Raw genomic sequence first — 19,947 nt, 5'->3', positions numbered from 1 at the left:
AGTTCACATAGCTGTGTACAGACACACACATTCACTCCCACACTTACACACTGACACAAACATACACAAATACACATGCATACTCACACACATTCTACATCTAAAGGGCTTTGTGTGAATATGTTTGTGTGGTAACATTTTACAAAGTAAGATCATATGACACTTTTCTACATCTTGCTTTCCTCGCTCAACCATTCCTCATATAAATGCCAGGGCAATTTAACTCCAATTCATGTTTTTAATGGGATCGTATTATACCCTGATGTGGTTGTTCCATAATAAAGCCAACAATTCTTTTGGAGATGGACAGTCACATAATTTTCAGGTTTTTGTCATTCAAACAATGTAGCAGCAAATACTCTTATTCAAAGAGTATTTACTTATTTATATATTCTATTGGTTCTGTGCTAGAAAATAGGTTCCCAGGAACTGTAAATGAGAACAAACAGTATTGCAGTTCCTACTTTTTAAATGCTACCAGAATGCTTTCCAGAAAGGCTGGCAAAATTCCCATTTGAACAAGCAGTTAATAAGAGTTCACCCTTCTCCCCATATCACTGCCAGGAATAAGCATCATATCATCATAGCTGCTCTTCCTTTTTTCTAATCTGAGAGATGACATCACATGGTTTCTCTGACCCCTAGTGATTGGGGTTTTCTTTTCATTTGTTTGTTTATTAGTTTAATTTTCTTGTCTGTGAATGACTTAGTCAAACTGGCCACCCATTTTTCTAAGGTTTGCCTTTCTACATCAATGTGTATAAACTATTTATACATTGCAAAAGCTAACCCCTGGATTATCCTTTGCATTAGGGGTCTGGAGGGCAGAGTTGGCTTGCTTAAATACCCATTATCAAGTCCGAAAACCTCAAAGCTATCAAGGAAAAAGTAGACATATTTGTAAAATATGTAAAAATAAAAAGCTTATATGTGGTGAAAAATTACCATAAGCAGTGGCTTTGGCAGATTTGCAAGTTTAAATGGTCATTCATCTGCAATTGAGAAAACAGGAGATGGCAGGAAGTGAATTAAGAGGTTGTTTCCAATGTCTACATGGCAGAGAACAGGGTTGAGCAGATAGAGTGGGTAGATCATGCAGCATACACGTAGGGTAGCAAGGCATGGAGATTCTAAAAATATAAACATTTATATTAAATGTTATATATTTATATATATATACACATATACATAAATGTAATACATATAAATGTTTATTTTAAGATTTTGCTTATTTATTTGAGACAGACAGAGAGAGAGAGAGACCAGGAGTAGGGAGGAGGGACTGAGGGAGAGGGAGAAGCAGACTCCCAACTAAGCAGGGAGCCCAGTGTGAGGCTCGATCCTAGGACCCTGAGATCATGACCTGAGCCCACTGAGGCACCCAGGTGTCCCTAAATGTTAATTTATTTTAAATAACATTTAATTAACATGAGCCTAAAGAGACAGCAAAACTGGATCTGTTACCACTGGGAACCTCGGAACAGGGCCAAACCCCCAAATTATGGTTTCCTCATCTATAGTAATGGGAATACTATTCTCTGTTTCTCAAGGTGGTTGGGATTAAATGATCAGATGTAAAAGCCAGTACATCAGGACCTGGTACAAAGCAAGACATCATGTACCTCAACTTTCTGCCTCATCCTATCCCTTGCTCTCACTGGGCTGGACTCACAGAAACTGAATGACTTGTATGGGGCAGTAGTCACTAAGCCTGCTTGCTGGTCAGAATCACCTGGAAAACTTTTTTAAATTTATGGATCCCTGGACTCCACTCCCAGAGATTCTAATTCTGTTGGTCTGGTGTGGGGCTCGGGAATTTTTGTATTTTTATCAAGCTGCCCAGGAGATCCTGATACTTATCTAGACGGGAACAGTTTTCCCAAAGGACACAGGATCTAGTGGAAAAGAATTAAACTGAGCCAGTCACCAGCTGTACATTAAATCTCCAGAATTTAATCATCCTGCACAACTGAAATTTTATGCCTTTTGACCAACATCTCCCTGTTTTGCCCACCTCCCAGCCCCTGGCAACCACTGTAGTTAGTAATACTGTATCTTATACTTGAAATTTGCTAAGAGAGTAGACTTTGAGTGTTAACACACACACACACACACACACAAGGTTTATGTGAGGTGATGGAAATGTTAATTAGCTTGATTGTAGTAACCATTTCACAAAGTATGTACGTATCAAAGCATCATGTTGTACCTTAAATATATATAATTTTTATTTGTCAATTATACTTCGGCAAAGAGAGGGGAAACTGAATCAAGGTGGTAAGGCCGTTAAGAAGGGCATGTGAGGTGCTATGAATGGTCTGGCTTCGGGGAGGTGTGAAGGTCTCACAGAGGGGTGACAGCAGGCCTAGAAGGAGGGAATAAACTGTACTGTCAGCAGGAGGAGTCAAGGGAGGGAAAGGAGAGGTAGGTTGAGGTTAAATGGGAAGCTCTTGAAATGCTGGCTGAGGAATTTGGACTTTAGCACAAAGGCAATTGGAGACTCATCAAATTTTTTTTTTTAAGATTTTTTTTAAGTTATTTATTTGACAGAGAGAGACACAGTGAGAGCAGGATCACAAACAGGGGGAGAGGGAGAGGGAGAAACAGGCTTCCCACAGAGCAGGGAGCCTGATGCGGGGCTCCATCCCAGGACCCTGGGATCATGATCTGAGCCAAAGGTAGACGCTTAACGACTGAGCCACCCAGGCACCCCAACTCATCAAATGTTTTTAAGCAGGAAAGTAACTTGCTAAGAATGTGTCTTAGTAACTGAATAAAACAACCCTGGCAGCTGTGTGGAGAATGCATTCTACAGATGCTAGGGATTGTCTTTGTTAGAACTATGATTATCCAAACAGCCTGATTTGGAAAATATACCAATGTGATCTTCCACTCTGTTCAAGGTAAGTGGAAATACAAATAACAGTGTGGTCTAAGTGATGAAATATTAGGAAAAACACAGCAAATTTGTCTTACGCCCTGTCTCAAAGTCAATACCTTTAAAGTTCCAGCCTTTTATTTTAAAATTATTTAGCACTTTTCCTTTAATTACCTTGCCTGAGTTATAGACTAAAAAATAGCAAAATCTTCAATTGCACCAATTTAGAGGTGAGCTCAGCTGCTCAAAAGGCTTTACTGATTTTAAACCACAGCTTTATTTGTTTGACAATGAGTAGCAATAAAAAGTCCTTTTGTCTATTGGACAAATGATTCAGTATTAGTGAAGGAAGAAATTAGAACAGGAAGTTTTCCTTTTCACAAAGCAATTCAAACGTGAAATTGTGAAAAGTTCTTGACTTCTAGCCCAGTGCCCAAGCCCTTGCACCCTTTATGGTACAGACAAGCTGAAATGGGTGTGCCCAGCCAGGAGACACAATGGCACTTGGAGGCTTTGCTGCCAGAAACATCTTAAATGGGGAGGAGGAGGGAGAGGGAGAGAGACACTGGTTATAAAGATCTACTGTCCTAATCATCAGATGAGATGGGCAACACCCAAAGACTCCTGGGTAAATTGGAGGATTACTTTCAGTGCTGGACCACTGCCCCGAGCACCATGAGCACTAAAACACAGCTTAAGTGCAAAGGAGGCACAGAATCAGGCCTCCCCAGATGACCGTAGGCAAGAGCAGAAGAACAAGGAGGAGCTTCAGCCAATCCCCTCAGCATCTGCTTGCCAACATGCTCCTTGAGAACATACAGATTCAAAGGAAAACAGTAAGATTTTCTCACACCAGGAATCTTATATTAGCTTAGAAACTAATGAGTTTTCTTTGAAAATAATGAATAATTGCAATTTCTCCAATTACAAAAATATACATGCTTGTAAAAATTCAGGAAAGCAAAAAGCTTATAAAAATTACCCAAAGTCCACCACCACCCAACAATAAACACTGCTAATATTTTGAAAACTATCAAACATCTCCCTATTCATGTAAACTAAAAAAGATAAATGGTTTTCAAAAGTAGGCTCTTGTCACAAATAATTTTCATTAAGTTCTTTTTCCATTTTATTTTACACAACTTTTAGAAGTCGGCTCCGCTGAGGGACGTAGCTCCAGTGGCTAAGTGGGGGGTGGAACCCTCGCTGGGACAGTGTGGTCTCAGGACCCTCGGGGTCACAGAAAGACCAGGGGTGCCTGAGTGTGGCAGAGCCCCCGGTATCGGAGCAGGGAAGCCGGCTGCAGAGACAGAGCCGAGGGGCGGGCTCTCAGCTCGGGGTGGCCATAAACCATGATCTGGGGCACAGTCAGGCCACTGTTCCTCCAGCAGGGACCCAACAAGTGGCAGATCCGGAGAGACTCCCCTTCCTCCCCCAGGGAGGAGCGGCACAGGAGCGCACCGCAGGGATCTGCTGGGTTTGGAGACTCCACACAGGGTCGTGAGCCAGAGATAGAAATGCTCGGTCGCAAGCCGGGTGAGCACAGAGTGAGGCTGGAGACCGGGGAGATGGGAGTGACTGACTGCTTTTCTCTGGGGGCGCACTGAGGAGTGGGGCCCCAAGTTCTCGGCCCCTCCAAGGTGGTGATTGGGAGGCTGCCATCTTCACTCTCCTCCTCCAAAGCTGTACGGAAAGCTTGCAGGGAACAAAAGCTCCCAAGAGCAAACCTGAGCAGATTACTTAGCCCTGACCGGGCAAGGACGGGGCAATTCTGCCTCCGGCAGGCAAAGACATTTGGGAACCACAGCAACAGGCCCCTGCCCCAGAAGATCAGCAAGAACAGCCAGCCAAGACCAAGTTTACCCATCAATGAGAACGGCAGAACACCAGCGCTAGGGGAATACTGCACATAGAATCCATGGCTTTTTTCCCATGACTCTTTAGTTTTTCAAAGTTAATTTTTTTTAACTGTCTTTTTTTTTTTATTTTTCTTTTCCCTTTTTTCAACCAACATCTTATCAATCCCTTTTTAAAAAAAATCTTCTTTATTTTTCATTTTTAGAGTTATATTCTATCCCTTCATAGTAGTTACCCTTATTTTTGGTATATATATATATATATAAGTTGTTCTCTCTTTAAAATTTTGGGATACAGTTTCTTCTAGCAGATCAAAATATACCCTAAATCTCTAGTGTATAGCTTTGTTCTAGTCTCCTGCCTGATCACATTCTCTCCCTTTTTTTAAAATCCTCTTCTTTCTTTTTTCAACAAACTTCTTATCTTATCAATTCATTTTATAAAATCTTTTATAATTTTCATCTTTACATTCATATTCCATCCCTTCATCGTATTAGCCCTTATTGTTGTACATATATAAGTTTTTCTTTCTTTAAAATTTTGGGAGGCATGTTCTTCTAACAGACCAAAATACACCCAAAATCGTGTGTGGCACCGATCTATGCACCAGCCTGATCATATTTGATCATATTCTGTTTTTGTTTTGTTTTGTTTTTGTTTGTTTTTATCTTTTTTTTTCTTTTTCTTTTTTCTTTTTTCCCCTTTCTTTGCCCCCAGTTTCAGGTCTTTTCTGATTTGTTTAGTGTATATTTTCTGGGGATGTTGTTACTCTGTTAGCATTTTGTTCTCTCATTCACCTATTGTCCTCTGGACAAAATGACAAGAATGAAAAAATCACCTCAACAAAAAGAAGAGGCAGTACCGACTGCCAGGGAACTAATCAATATGGACATTAGTAAGGTGTCAGAACTAGAGTTCAGAGTGATGATTTTAAAGATACTAGCTAGGCTTGAAAAAACCATAGAAGTTATTAGAGAAACTCTTTCTGGAGAAATAAAAGAACCAAAATCTAACCAGTTGAAATCAAAAAGGCTATTAATGAGGTGCAATAAAAAATGGAGGATCTAACTGCTTGGATAAATGAGGCAGAAGAGAGAATTGGTAATATAGAAGAATAAATGATGGAAAATAAAGAAGCTGTGAAAAAGAGAGATAAACAACTACTGGATCATGAGGGCAGAATTCGAGAGATAATTGATATAGTAAGATGAAACAATATTAGAATAATTGGGATCCAAGAAGAAGAAAGAGAGAGGGCAGAAGGTATATTGGAGCAAATTATAGGGAGAACTTCCCTATTTTGGGGAAGGAAACAGGCATCAAAATTCAGGAGGCACAGAGAACCCCTCTCAAAATCAATAAAAATAGGTCAACACCCCAACATCTAATAGTAAAACTTATGAGTCTCAGAGACAAAGAAAAAATCCTGAAAGCAGCTCAGGAAAAGAGATCTGTAACCTACAATGGTAGAAACATTAGATTGGCAGCAGACCTATCCACAGAGACCTGGCAGGCCAAAATGGACTGGCATGATATATTCAGAGCACTAAATGAGAAAAATATGCAGCCAAGAATACTATCTCCAGCTAGGCTGTCATTGAAAATAGAAGGAGAGTTAAAAAGCTTCCAGGACAAACAAAAACTAAAGGAATTTGCAAACACGCAACCAGCCCTACAAGAAATCTTGAAAGGGGTCCTCTAAGCAAAGAGAGAGCCTAAAAGTAACATAGACCAGAAATGAACACAGAAAATACAGTCACCTTACAGGCAATACAATGGCACTAAATTCCTATCTTTCAATAGTTACCCTGAATGTAAATGGGCTAAATGCCCCAATCAAAAGACACAGGCTATCAGATTGGATAAAAAAACATGACCCATTGATGTGCTGTCTGCAAGAGACTCATTTTAGACCCAAAGACACCCCCAGATTGAAGGTGAGGGGGTGGAAAACCATTTACTATGCTAATGGACACCAAAAGAAAGCTGGGGTGGCAATCCTTATATCAGACAAATTAGATTTTAAACCAAAGATTGTAATAAGAGATGAGGAAGGACACTATATCCTACCTAAAGATTCTATCCAACAAGAAGATCTAACAATTGTAAATATCTATGCCGCTAACATGGGAGCAGCCAATCATATAAGCCAATCACTAAAAAAAGCAAAGAAACACATTGACAACAATACAGTAACAGTGGGGGACTTTAACACCCCCCTCACTGAAATGGACAGATCATCTAAGCAAAAGATCAACAAGGAAATAAAGACTTTAAATGACACACTGGACCAAATGGACTTCACAGATATATTCAGAACATTCCATCTCAAAGCAACAGAATACACATTCTTCTCTGGTACCCATGGAACATTCTCCAGAATAGATCACATCCTAGGTCACAAATCAGGTCTCAACCGGTACCAAAAGATTGGGATCATTCCCTGCCTATTTTCAGACCACAATGCTTTGAAACTAGAACTCAATCACAAGAGGAGAGTCGGAAAGAACTCAAGTACATGGAGGCTAAAGAGCATCCTCCTAAAGAATGAATGGGTCAACCAGGAAATTAAAGAAGAATTTTAAAAAATTCATGGAAACAAATAAAAATGAAAACACAACTGTTCAAAATCTTTGGGATGCAGCAAAGGCAGTCCTAAGAGGAAAGTATATAGCAATAGAAGCCTTTCTCAAGACACAAGAAAGGTCTCAAATACACAACCTAACCCTACACCTAAAGGAGCTGGAGAAAGAACAGCAAATAAACCCTAAACCCAGCAGGAGAAGAGAAATAATAAAGATCGAGCAGAATCAATGAAATAGAAACCAAAAGAACAGTAGAACAGATCAACAAAATTAGGAACTGGTTCTTTGAAAGAATTAACAAGATTGATAAACCCCTGGCTAGACTTATCAAAAAGAAAAGAGAAATGACCCAAATCAACAAAATCATGAATGAAAGAGGAGAGATCACAACCGACACCAAAGAAATACAAACAATTATAAGAACATATTATGAGCAACTCTATGCCAGCAAATTAGATAATCTGGAAGAAATGGATGCATTTCTAGAGATGTATCAACTACCAAAACTGAACCAGGAAGAAATAAAAAACCTGAAGACCTATAACCACTCAGGAAATTGAAGCAGTCATCAAAAATCTCCCAACAAACAAGAGCCCAGGGCCAGATGGCTTCCCAGGGGAATTCTACCAAACATTTAAAGAAGAATTAATACCTATTCTTCTGAAACTTTTCCAGAAGATAGATATAAAAGGAAAACTTCCAAACTCGTTTTATGAGGCCACCATTACCTTGATCCCAAAACCAGATAAAGACCCCATCAAAAAGGAGAATTACAGACCAATATCCCTGATGAACGTGATGCAAAAATTCTCACCAAAATACTAGCCAATAGGATCCAACAGTTCATTAAAAGGATTATTCACCACAACCGAGTGGGATTTATTCCTGGGCTGCAAGGTTAGTTCAACATCCACAAATCAATCAATGTGATACAAGACATCAATAAAAGAAAGAACAAGAACCATATGATCCTCTCAATAGATGCAGAAAAAGCATTTCACAAAGGACAGCATCCTTTCTTGATTAAAACTCTTTAGCGTATAGGGATAGAGGGTCCATACCTCAATATCATAAAAGCCATCTATGAAAAACCCACAGCAAATATCATTCTCAATGGGGAAAAACTGAGAGCTTTCCCCCTAAGGTCAGGAATGCGGCAGGGATGTCCACTATCACCACTGCTATTCAACATAGTACTACAAGTCCTAGCCATGGCAATCAGACAACAAAAAGAAATAAAAGGCATCCAAATCAGCAAGGAAGAAGTCAAACTCTCACTCTTTGCAGATGATATGATACTTTATGTGGAAAACCCAAAAGACTCCACCCCAGAACTGCTAGAACTCATACAGGAATTCAGTCAAGTGGCAGGATATAAAATCAATGCACAGAAATCAGTGGCATTCCTATACACCACCGAAAACACAGAAGAAATAGAAATTACAGAGTCGATCCCATTTACAATTGCACCCAAAACCATCAGATACCTAGGAATAAATCTAACCAAAGAGGCAAAGAATCTGTACTCAGAAAACTATAAAATACTCAGGAAAGAAATTGAGGAAGACACAAAGAAATGGAAAAATGTTCCACGCTCATGGATTGGAAGAACAAATATTCTTTAGATGTCAATGCTACCTAGAGCCATCTACACATTTAAAGCAATCCCTATCAAAATACCATCCACTTTTTTCAAAGAAATGGAACAAATAATCCTAAAATTTGTATGGAACCAGAAAAGACCCTGAATAGCCAGAGGAATGTTGAAAAAGAAAAGCAAAGCTGGCGACATCACAATTCCGGACTTGAAGCTCTATTACAAAGCTGTCATCATCAAGACAGCATGGTACTGGCACAGAAACAGACACATAGATCAATGGAACAGAATAGAGAGCCCAGAAATGGACCCTCAACTCTATGGTCAACTAATCTTCAACAAAGCAGGAAAGAATGTCCAATGGAAAAAAGACAGTCTCTTCAACAAATGGTGTTGGGAAAATTGGATAGCCACATGCAGAAGAATGAAACTGGACCATTTCCTTACACCACACACAAAAATAGACTCCAAATGGTTGAAAGACCTCAATGTGAGACAGGAGTCCATCAAAATCCTAAAGGAGAACACAGGCAGCAACCTCTTCGACCTCAACTGCAGCAACTTCTTCCTAGAAACATCGCCAAAGGCAAGGGAAGCAAGGGCAAAAATGAACTATTGGGACTTCATCAAGATAAAAAGCTTTTGCACAGAGAAAGGGACAGTCAACAAAACCAAAAGACAACTGACAGAATAGGAGAAGATATTTGCAAATGACATATCAGATAAAGGGCTTGTATCCAAAATCTATATAGAACTTATCAAACTCAACATCCAAAGAACAAATAATCCAATCAAGAAATGGGCAGAAGACATGAACAGACATTTTCCCAAAGAAGACATCCAAATGGCCCACAGACACATGAAAAAGTGCTCAACATCAGGGCGCTTGGGTGGCTCAGTTGGTTAAGCGACTGCCTTTGGCTCAGGTCATGATCCTGGAGTCCCAGGATCGAGTCCCACATCAGGCTCCCTGCTCAGCGGGGAGTCTGCTTCTCCCTCTGATGCTCCCCCCTCTCATGCTCTCTCTCTCTCATTCTCTCTCTCAAATAAATAAATAAAATCTTTTTAAAAAATGCTCAACATCATGAAGCATCAGGGAAATACAAATCAAAACCACAATCAGTTACTACCTCACACCCCTCAGAGTAGCTAAAATGAACTACTCAGGAAACAAGAGCTCTTGGCAAGGATGCAGAGGGGAAATGTCTTACACTGTTGTGGGAATGCAAACTGGTGCAGCCACTCTGGAAAACAGTATGGAGTTTCCTCAAAAAGTTAAAAATATAACTACCTTACAACACAGCAACTGTACTACTAGGTATTTATCCAAAGGATACAAACATAGTGATTTGAAGGGGCACATGCACCCCAATGTTTATAGCAGCAATGTCCACAATAATCAAAATATGGAAAAAGTGCAAGTGTCCATCCACAGACGAATGGATAAAGAAGAGGTTATATATATATATATACACACACATACACATATACATATAATGGAATATTACTCAGCCATCAAAAAGAATGAAGTCTTGCCATTTACAATGATGTGGATGGAACTAAAGGGTATTATGCTAAGCAAAATAAGTCAGTCAGAGAAAGACGAATGCCATATGATTTAACTCACATGTGGGATTTAAGAAACAAAACAGATGAACATAGGAGAAGGGAAGGAAAAATAAAATAAGATAAAAACAGAGAGGGGGCAAACCATAAGAGACTCTTAACTAGGGAACAAACTGAGGGTTGCTGGAGGGTAGGTGGGTGAGGGCAAAGAATAATTGGGTGATGGGCATTAAGGAGGGCGCTTTATATAATGAGCACTGGGTGTTATATGCAACTGATGAATCATTAAATTCTACCTTTGAAACTAAAATAAATAAATAAATAAATAAATAAATAAATAAATAAATATTAATTAAATAAAAGCAATCAAATGCAGCAGATTTGGGAAAACCTCTTTACCTCCCCTTCAGCTGTCTGTCTATATCAGGATGAGAGCTGTTAAGAGAGATTCCTCTTAATTCCTCTAATTAACTATGTAATTAGACAGTCTTCATTTTCCAGACATCTTCTTTCACCTTCCTGCTAATGGTCTTCCTCCCCTTTATATCCTTGGACCCTGTCCTTCTCCTTAGCTCAAATAAACATCATGATGCCTGACTGTCTTTGGAATTTCCATGACTGTGTAGATTCCCTGCATGTATACTATTTTGATTTTCTCTTATTAATCTGGTTCATGTCAATTTGATTCTTAGTCCAGCTAGAAGGATCTTAAAGGGTATAATAAATGCATTCTCCCCAACAGATGTAAATAATTTATTTAAATAATTTTATTTTGATAGACTTTCTACTTTTTCACTACAATAATCAACATTTCAATAAGTATAATCTATCTATCTATCTATCTATCTAGATAGCTTGGCAGTTTTTCAGTTTTCTTGGGGTTTTGTTGTTTCTTTAATTTGTTTTTGCATGTCTGTCCAAATATCTGCTTAGGATAAACTCTAAAAAGTGGAACTGCTCAGGCAGAGGATAAGCCCTAAAATAGACAACTCCTGGCTCATAGCAACACCTCACCCCACCTCCAATAGTGGAGCTGTTGGTTTTACTTGACTAGTGTTGATTCCCCCTTTCCCTTAGAAAACAGTCTGTATGGGAGTAGGGGTGATGCAGATCTCCAAATCACCTTTCACATGGCAAAGAGAGGGCTAACACCACACCTAGACCCATAACACAAGCGTGGCTGATCAAAGAAATGCCAGAAATTGGCTCTGGGATGGACCATGACCCTGAGGGGTCCAGGGAGAGGCAGGGTCAGGGTCTGGGCTGGAACTATAGGGTCTGCCAGCAGTAAAGCTGATAAAGCCTGGAGCTCCTGTCAGTCACCACAGGGAGAGTATTGTCCAAGAATGAAGCCAATACAAAGGAAGGCAAAGCTGAGAGAAGGTGGAGAGAGACAGGACTTTATTTTGGTCCCTGGACTCTGATGGATCTGGAGCCAACTTTATTCCCTGGATCCTTTGACTTCTTAAGCTGATATATATATGCATCCCTTTCTTCCTCCTCCCCTTAAATCACTGCAGTCTCTGTCTCTGTCTCTGTCTCTCTCTCATAACTAAAAATGTCTTGAATAAGCAAAAAAGTCCTTCTCTGAGCCTGGCCCCCCGTATACAGGCACTGGCCCCAGGGCCCTGACTAGGTGGCACTTAGTGATCCTGGTCAGCTGTCTGGCCTCCATGGCTAATCCCACGCCTGACAATTGCCAGGAGCTTGGCTGGCCAAAGACAAGAGTGAGTACTTGGAGACAGGCAGGTCAGCAGCTCACCTGGGAAGAGGCATTCCTCCTATACCTGCACAGAAATGCCCACAGAGGCTTTGCTTATTTCCTTATTGTTCTGTAGAATAATAATCTCATTTTAAAAGGTGGGGGAAGAGGGCTTATTTTCAGCTAAGTATGAGAAACTCTGGGCTGAAGAACTATAAACAACTTTGTTTTTGAGTGTTTACTGCTGAACTTCTCAGACTCATTAGTATGCTAATATTCATCAAGACTCTATAATCGTTCCATGTGGTCTCAGCTTGCAGATGCCAGTCAGCCCAGAAGCTGCCAGGTGAGAGTCCTGGGCTGCACCTTACAAACTGAAGACTTTAGGCTAGTCATTTAACCTTTCTGGGCCTCAGTTCCCTCATCTCTAAAGTACCTACTTCTTAGGGCTGCTGTGAAAATTACATCAGCAAAATGTTTGAACAGCATCTGAAACATGAAAAGTCTACAGTAAATGTTAGCTATTAACATTTTAGCATTAAAGTCCACAATGAACTTTTTCCATTATTGCTTTATCAAAAAACTCTTCTCTTCTTGACCAAATGTACAGTCCCCTCCATTCTATTTGTACTTGTGTTTATACCCCAAGTACAACCCCAACAGGGCAAAGAGCAAATCATGCTCTAATGCTTGCTGCTAAGACAGGAGGCCTGTTGACAGGAGGTGACCATGGAAGGGTATGATTTAAGCCATTAAATCAAAGGAATCAGCTGGGAGCCAAGGTCACCTTGGCTTTAGTGCCTGTTGAGGTTCTTCCTATGTAAACTGTGGTCACAGTGCATCTGCCAGAGTGGGGCTGCTCTTCTCAATTGAGGTTTGTTCAGGACTTTGATTGAGGATATTTTCTCTTTTCTCTGTGCCTTTGGAATTTACAGTCTTAGAAAAGTTGCCATTCAAGATGAAGTTTTTTATTAGAATTGTTCACACTGGAGTAATTGGGGTAAATGGAGATATGGAACATTCTAGATCCCATACATCCTGCTTTCTTGGGGCTGGGAGAGGAAGAGGCAGGTAGGCAAGAGGGTGGGCTGTTTATAACTGCATTGCATTTCAGAAGAGTACTTCTTGAAGTGGTAAGCTTAACTGATCAGACACCCCTTCCTGTGAACTTCTGCCAAGGAGTCAGTATTTTAAACATTATTTTGTTTTTGACTGGTCCCAAAATATGTTACAGTTCCTCCCAAGGAGAAAATTCTCATCTCTTCAGATACCTCCTTGAAGCCCAGTGCACTAAATATGGACTGGCTCCTTAAAAACTCTGTTCAGGCACACATGCACACAAAAAAGATGGCAGAGGAGTAGGGGACCCTATTCTAATCAGTCCCCTGAATTGAGCTGGATATCTACCAGACCACTCTGAACACTCATGAAATCAGCCTGAGATGTAAGAAGATATATCTGGATCTCTACAAACAGAATATCGCAGGCAGTTTGTTTCGAGGTATGAAGCGGGGAGCCATGATTCCGGGGGCACATATTGGAAGATAAATGGAAGGGGGAGGGAGACTTGGGGATCCTGCACCACCAGTGTGCAAAAGCCTCCCTCACTGGGGACTGGACACAGACTCGCAGACTGCTACCAGTGGGAAAAGGACTTTAGGGGAGCCCCTTGGGCTGAAACCTGGAGCAGCAGGGCCGCCTTGCGAACTGGGGGTGGCTGGTGGTTTTAGAAGCACAAAGGGCAGAGACATGCCCCAACCTGGAGGGGAGGACTGGGAGTGCTGCTGAGGGGTGCACAACCCAAGACGCTGCAATTTTTATCAGCACAGACAGAAACGGAGATAGTGTGTCCTAGAGAGCTCACTGAAGAACAGACTGCTATCTCTCTGTTCTGAGGCAGAGGGTTGAAAATGGCCTCTTCTGCTCTGACTCTCAGAAGAGACAAGAGATGGAAGAGACAAGAGAGATGGAAAGTCTCCAGGGAAAGCTGCCAGAGAACAAAAGCCCCAAAAAACCGGTTTTCACTGAGACAATCCCCCATAATAGGGGGCAGGCAACTCTGCCCAAACAGGGTTACCTGAGTAAGAGCGTGGCAGACCCTTCCCCACAAGAGAGGCTGAGAGAACAAGAGGCTGACAACCCTAAGTTCCCTACAAAACAGGTGCATCTTGCTTGGGTTGTAGTCAATAACTTGGACTCTGTACATTCTCTCAACCAGCCCTCAACAGAATGACTAGGAGGAGGAACCCCCAAAAGAGGAAAGATTCAGAGACTGTGACTTCTGCCACAGATTTACAAATGGATACAGATATAACCAAGATGATGGTCTTCAGGGTAACAGTTATGAAGATGATAGCTAGAAGAGAAATTGATTAATGGCAACATAGAGTCTCTAAGGGCAGAAATGAAAGCTGAACTGGCAGAACTTAAAAATACTATCAATGAGATCCAATATAATCTAGATACTCTAACAGCTAGGGTAAATGAGGCAAAAGAATGAATTAGTGATCTAGAAGACAAATTGATAGAAAAGAAGGAAAAAGAGGAAGCCTGGGAAAAACAGCTTAAGATCCATGAAAAGAGGGGGCTCCTGGGTATCTGAGTCATTAAGCGTCTGCCTTCAGCTCGGATCATGGTCCCGGGGTCCTGGTATCGAGCCCCACATTGGGCTCCCTGCTTGGCGGGAAGTCTGCTTCTCCCTCTTCCACTCCCTCCGCTTATGTTCCCTCTTTCACTGTGCCTCTCTCTGTCAAATAAATAAATAAAAACTTTAAAAAAAAATCCAAGAAAACAGAATTAGAGAAATAAGTGATGCCATGAAACATTCCGATGTCAGAATTATTGGAATCCCTGAGGGGGTGGAGAGAGAGAGAGAGGACTAGAAGACATATTTGAGCAAATGGTAGCTGAGAACTTCCCTAATCTGGGGAATGAAACAAACATTCGTGTCCTAGACACAGAGAGGACCCCTCCCAAGATCAAGGAAAACAGACCAATGCCCTGGCATGTAATAGTAAAACTTGCAAATCTTAGAACCAAGGAAACCATCTTAAGGGCAGTTAGGGGGAAGAGGTTCCTTACGTACAGTGGGAGGAACATCAGAATAACATCAAACCTATCCACAGAGACCTGGCAAGCCAGAAAGGCCTGGCAAGGCATATTCAGGGTACTAAATGAGAAGAACATGCAGCCAAGAATACTTTATCTGTCAAGGCTGTCATTTAGAATGGATGGAGAGATGCAGAGCTTCCAAGACTGGCAGAAACTGAAAGAATATATGACCACTAAACTGGCCTTGCAAAAAATATTAAGGGGGTCCTATAAAAAGAGAAAGACCCCAAGATGATATAAAAAAGAAATTTACAGAGACAATCTATAAAAACAAGGACTTCACAGGCAACATGATAACAATAAATTCATATCTTTCAATAATCACTCCAATGTGAATGGCCTAAATGCTCCCATAAAATGGCACAGGGGTGCATATTGGATAAAAAGACAGGACCCATCCATACGCTGTCTACTAGAGACCCATTTTGAACCTAAAGATACATCCAGACTGGAAGTAAAGGGATGGAGATCGATCTTCCATGACAACAGACCTCAAAAGAAAGCTGGGGTAGCAATTCTTATATCAGACAAATTAGATTTTAAGCTAAAGACTGTAGTTAGAAACACAGAAGGACACTGTATCATTCTTAAAGGGTCTGTCCAACAAGATCTAACAATTGTAAATATGTACACCCCAACATGGGAGCAGCCAACTACATAAGCCAACTGTTAACCAAAATAAAGAGTCATATTGATAATAATATGTTAATTGTAGGAGACCTCAAAACTCCACTCTCAGGAATAGACAGATCATCTAAGCAGAAAATCAACAGAAACAAGAGCTTTGAATGACACACTGGACCAGATGGACCTCATAGATATATACAGAACATTCCACCCCAAAACAACAGAATACTAATTCTTCTCGAGCACACATGGAATTGTCTCCAGAATATTCCACAATACTAGGTCACAAATCAGGTCTCAACCAATACCAAAAGATTGAGATTATTCCCTGCATATTCTCAGACCATAAAGCTTTAAAACTGGAACTCAATCACAAGAAAAATTTGGAAGAAATTCAAATCCTTGGAAGCTAAAGACCGCTCTGTTCAAGAATGTTTGGGTCAACCAGGAAATCAAAGAAGAACTTAAACAATTCATGGAAACCAATGAGAATGAAAACACATTGGTCCAAAACCTATGGGATACTGCAAAGGCAGTCCTAAGGGGGAAATACATAGCCATCCAAGACTCACTCAAAAAAATAGAAAAATCGCGAATTCACCAACTAACTCTACACCTTAAATAACTAGAGAAAAAGCAACAAACGATGCCTAAGCCATGCATTAGAAAAGAAATAATTAAGATTAGAGCAGAAATCAATGAATTAGAAACCAGAAACACAGTAGATCAGATCAACGAAACTAGAAGCTGATTCTTTGAAAGAATTAATAAGATCGATAAACCACTGGCTATATTTATCCAAAAGAAAAGAGAAAGGACCCAAATTAATAAAATTATGAATGAAAGAGGAGAGATCACCTTTAACACCAAGGAAATAGAAACAATTATCAGAAATTATTATCAACAGCTATATGCCAATAAACTGAGCAACCTGGAAGAAATGGATGCCTTCCTAGAAACCTATAAACTACTAAGACTGAAACAGGAAGAAATTGACAACCTGAATAGGCCAATAACCAGGAACGAGACTGAAGTAGTGATCAAAAACCTCCCAAAAAACAAGAGTCCAGGGCCTGATGGATTCCCTGGGGAATTCTACCAAACATTCAAAGAAGAAATAATACCTATTCTACTGAAGTTGTTTCAAAAAATAGAAACAGCAGGAAAGCTTCCAGACTCATTCTATGAGGCCAACATCACCTTAATCCCCAAACCAGGCAAAGATCCCATCAAAAAGGAGAATTTCAGGGCGCCTGGGTGGCTCAGTTGGTTGAGCAACTGCCTTCGGCTCAGGTCATGATCCTGGAGTCCCGGGATCGAGTCCCGCATCGGGCTCCCTGCTCGGCAGGGAGCCTGCTTCTGCCTCTGACCCTCCCCCTTCTCATGTGCTCTCTCTCTCGTTCTCTCTGTCTCAAATAAATAAATAAATAAATAATCTTAAAAAAAAAAAGGAGAATTTCAGACCGATATCCCTGATTAATATGGATTCCAAAATCCTCAACAAAATCCTAGCTAATAAGATCCAACAATACATTAAAAGGATCATCCACCATGACCAAGTGGGATTTATTCCCAGGATGCAAGGGTGGTTCAACATTTGCAAATCAATCAGTTTGATAGAACACATTAATAAGAGGAGAGAGAAGAATCATATGGTCCTCTCAATTGATGCAGAAAAAGCATTTGACAAAATACAGCATCCTTTCCTGATTAAAACTCTTTAGAGTATAGGGATAGTGGGAATATTCCTCAAGTTCATAAAATCCATCTATGAAAAACCCACAGTGAATATCATCCTCAATGGGGAAAAGCTGAGAGCCTTTCCCTTAAGATCAGGAACACGTCAAGAGACCTAGCAACAGCAATCAGACAACAAAAAGAAATAAAAGGTATTCAAATTAGCAAAGAAGAAGTCAAACTCTCTCTTTTCACAGACGACATGATACTTTATGTGGAAAACCCAAAAGACTCCCCCCTAAATTACTAGAACTCATACAACAATTCAGTAATGTGGCAGGATACAAAATCAATGCGCAGAATTCAGTTGCTTTCTTATACACTAACAATGCAACTGTAGAAAGAGAAATTAGAGAAATGATTCCATTTACAATAGCACCAAAAAACATAAGATACCTTGAATAAACCTAACCAAAGACGTAAAGGATCTATACTCTAGGAACTACAAAACACTCATGAAAGAAATGGAAGAAGACAAAAAGATGGAAAAACATTCCATGCTTATGGATCGGAAGAGTAAACATTGTTAAAGTGTCTATGCTACCCAGAGCAATCTATACCTTCAACACCGTCCTGATCAAAATTCCAATGACATTTTTCAAAGTGCTGGAACAAACAATCCTAAAATTTGTATGGAATCAGAAAAGACCCCGAATCGCCAAGGAGATGTTGAAAAAGAAAAACAAAGCTGGGGGCATCACGTTGCCTGATTTCAAGCTATATTACAAAGCCATGATCACCAAGACAGCATGGTACTGGCACAAAAACAGACATACAGACCGATGGAACAGAATAGAGAACCCAGATATGGATCCTCAACTCTTTGGTCAAATAATCTTCGACAAAGCAGGAAAAAATATGCAATGGAAAAAAGACAGTCTCTTCAATAAATGGTGCTGGGAAAAGTGGACAGCCACATGCAGAAGAATGAAAGTCGACCATTCTCTAACACCATACACAAAGATAAACTCAAAATGGATGGAAGACCTCAATGTGAGACAGGAATCCAACAAAATTCTAGAGGAGAACGTAAGCAGTAACCTCTTCGACATCAGCCACAGCAACTTGTTTCAAGATACATCTCCAAAGGCAAGTGAAACAAAAGGGAAAATGAACTTTTGGGACTTCATCAAGATAAAAAGCTTCTGCACAGCAAAGGAAACAGTCAACAAAACAAAGAGGCAACCCACAGAATGGGAGAAGATATTTGCAAATGACACTATAGACAAAGGGCTGATACCCAAGATCTATAAAGAGCTCCTCAAATTCAACACCCATAAAACAAATAATCAAGTCAAAAAGGGGCAGAAGACATGAACAGACACTTCTCCAAAGAAGACATACAAATGGCTAACAGACACATGAAAAAATGTTCATCATCATTAGCCATCAGGGAAATTCAAATCAAAACCACATTGAGATACCACCTTACACCAGTTAGAATGGCAAAAATTGACAAGGCAAGAAACAACAAATGTTGGAGAGGTTGTGGAGAAAGGGGAACCCTCTTACACTGTTGGTGGGAATGCAAGTGGGTACAGCCACTTTGGAAAACAATGTGGAGGTGCCTCAAAAAATCAAAAATATGACCTAGCAATTGCACTCCTGGGTATTTACCCCAAAGACACAGATGTAGTGAAAAGAAGGGCCATATGCACCCCAATGTTCATAAAAGCAATGTCCGTAATAGCCAAACTGTGGAAAGAGCCGAGATACCCTTCAACAGATGAATGGATAAAGAAGATGTGGTCCATATATATAATGGAATATTACTCAGCCATCAGAAAGGATGAATACCCAACTTTTACATCAACATGGATGGGACTGGAGGAGATTATGCTAAGTGAAATAAGTCAAGCAGAGAAAGTCAATTATCATATGGTTTCACTCATTTGTGGAACATAAGGAACAGCATGGAGGACATTAGGAGAAGGAAGGGAAAAATGAGGGGGGTGGAATCGGAGGGGGAGACGAACCATGAGAGACTATGGACTCTGAGAAACAAACTGAGGGTTTTAGAGGGGAGGGGGGTGGGGGGATGGGTTAGCTTGGTGATGGGTATTAAGGAGGGAATGTATTGCATGGAGCACTGGGTGTTATTCAAAAACAATGAGTCATGGAACACTACATCAAAAACTAATGATGTATTGTATGGTGACTAACATAACATAATAAAATAAAATAAAATTAAAAAAAAAATAATAAAATAAAATAAAAACCCTGTTCATCCCCAGGTGCAGTTTTCAGTATCCTTGGTCTCTTGATTGCAATTGGTAAACAGTCTTTT

Source organism: Neomonachus schauinslandi, chromosome 13 (genome assembly GCF_002201575.2).
Source record: "Neomonachus schauinslandi chromosome 13, ASM220157v2, whole genome shotgun sequence".
In the NCBI taxonomy this organism is placed as follows: domain Eukaryota; kingdom Metazoa; phylum Chordata; class Mammalia; order Carnivora; family Phocidae; genus Neomonachus; species Neomonachus schauinslandi.
Note: the sequence above shows the minus strand (reverse complement) of the source record.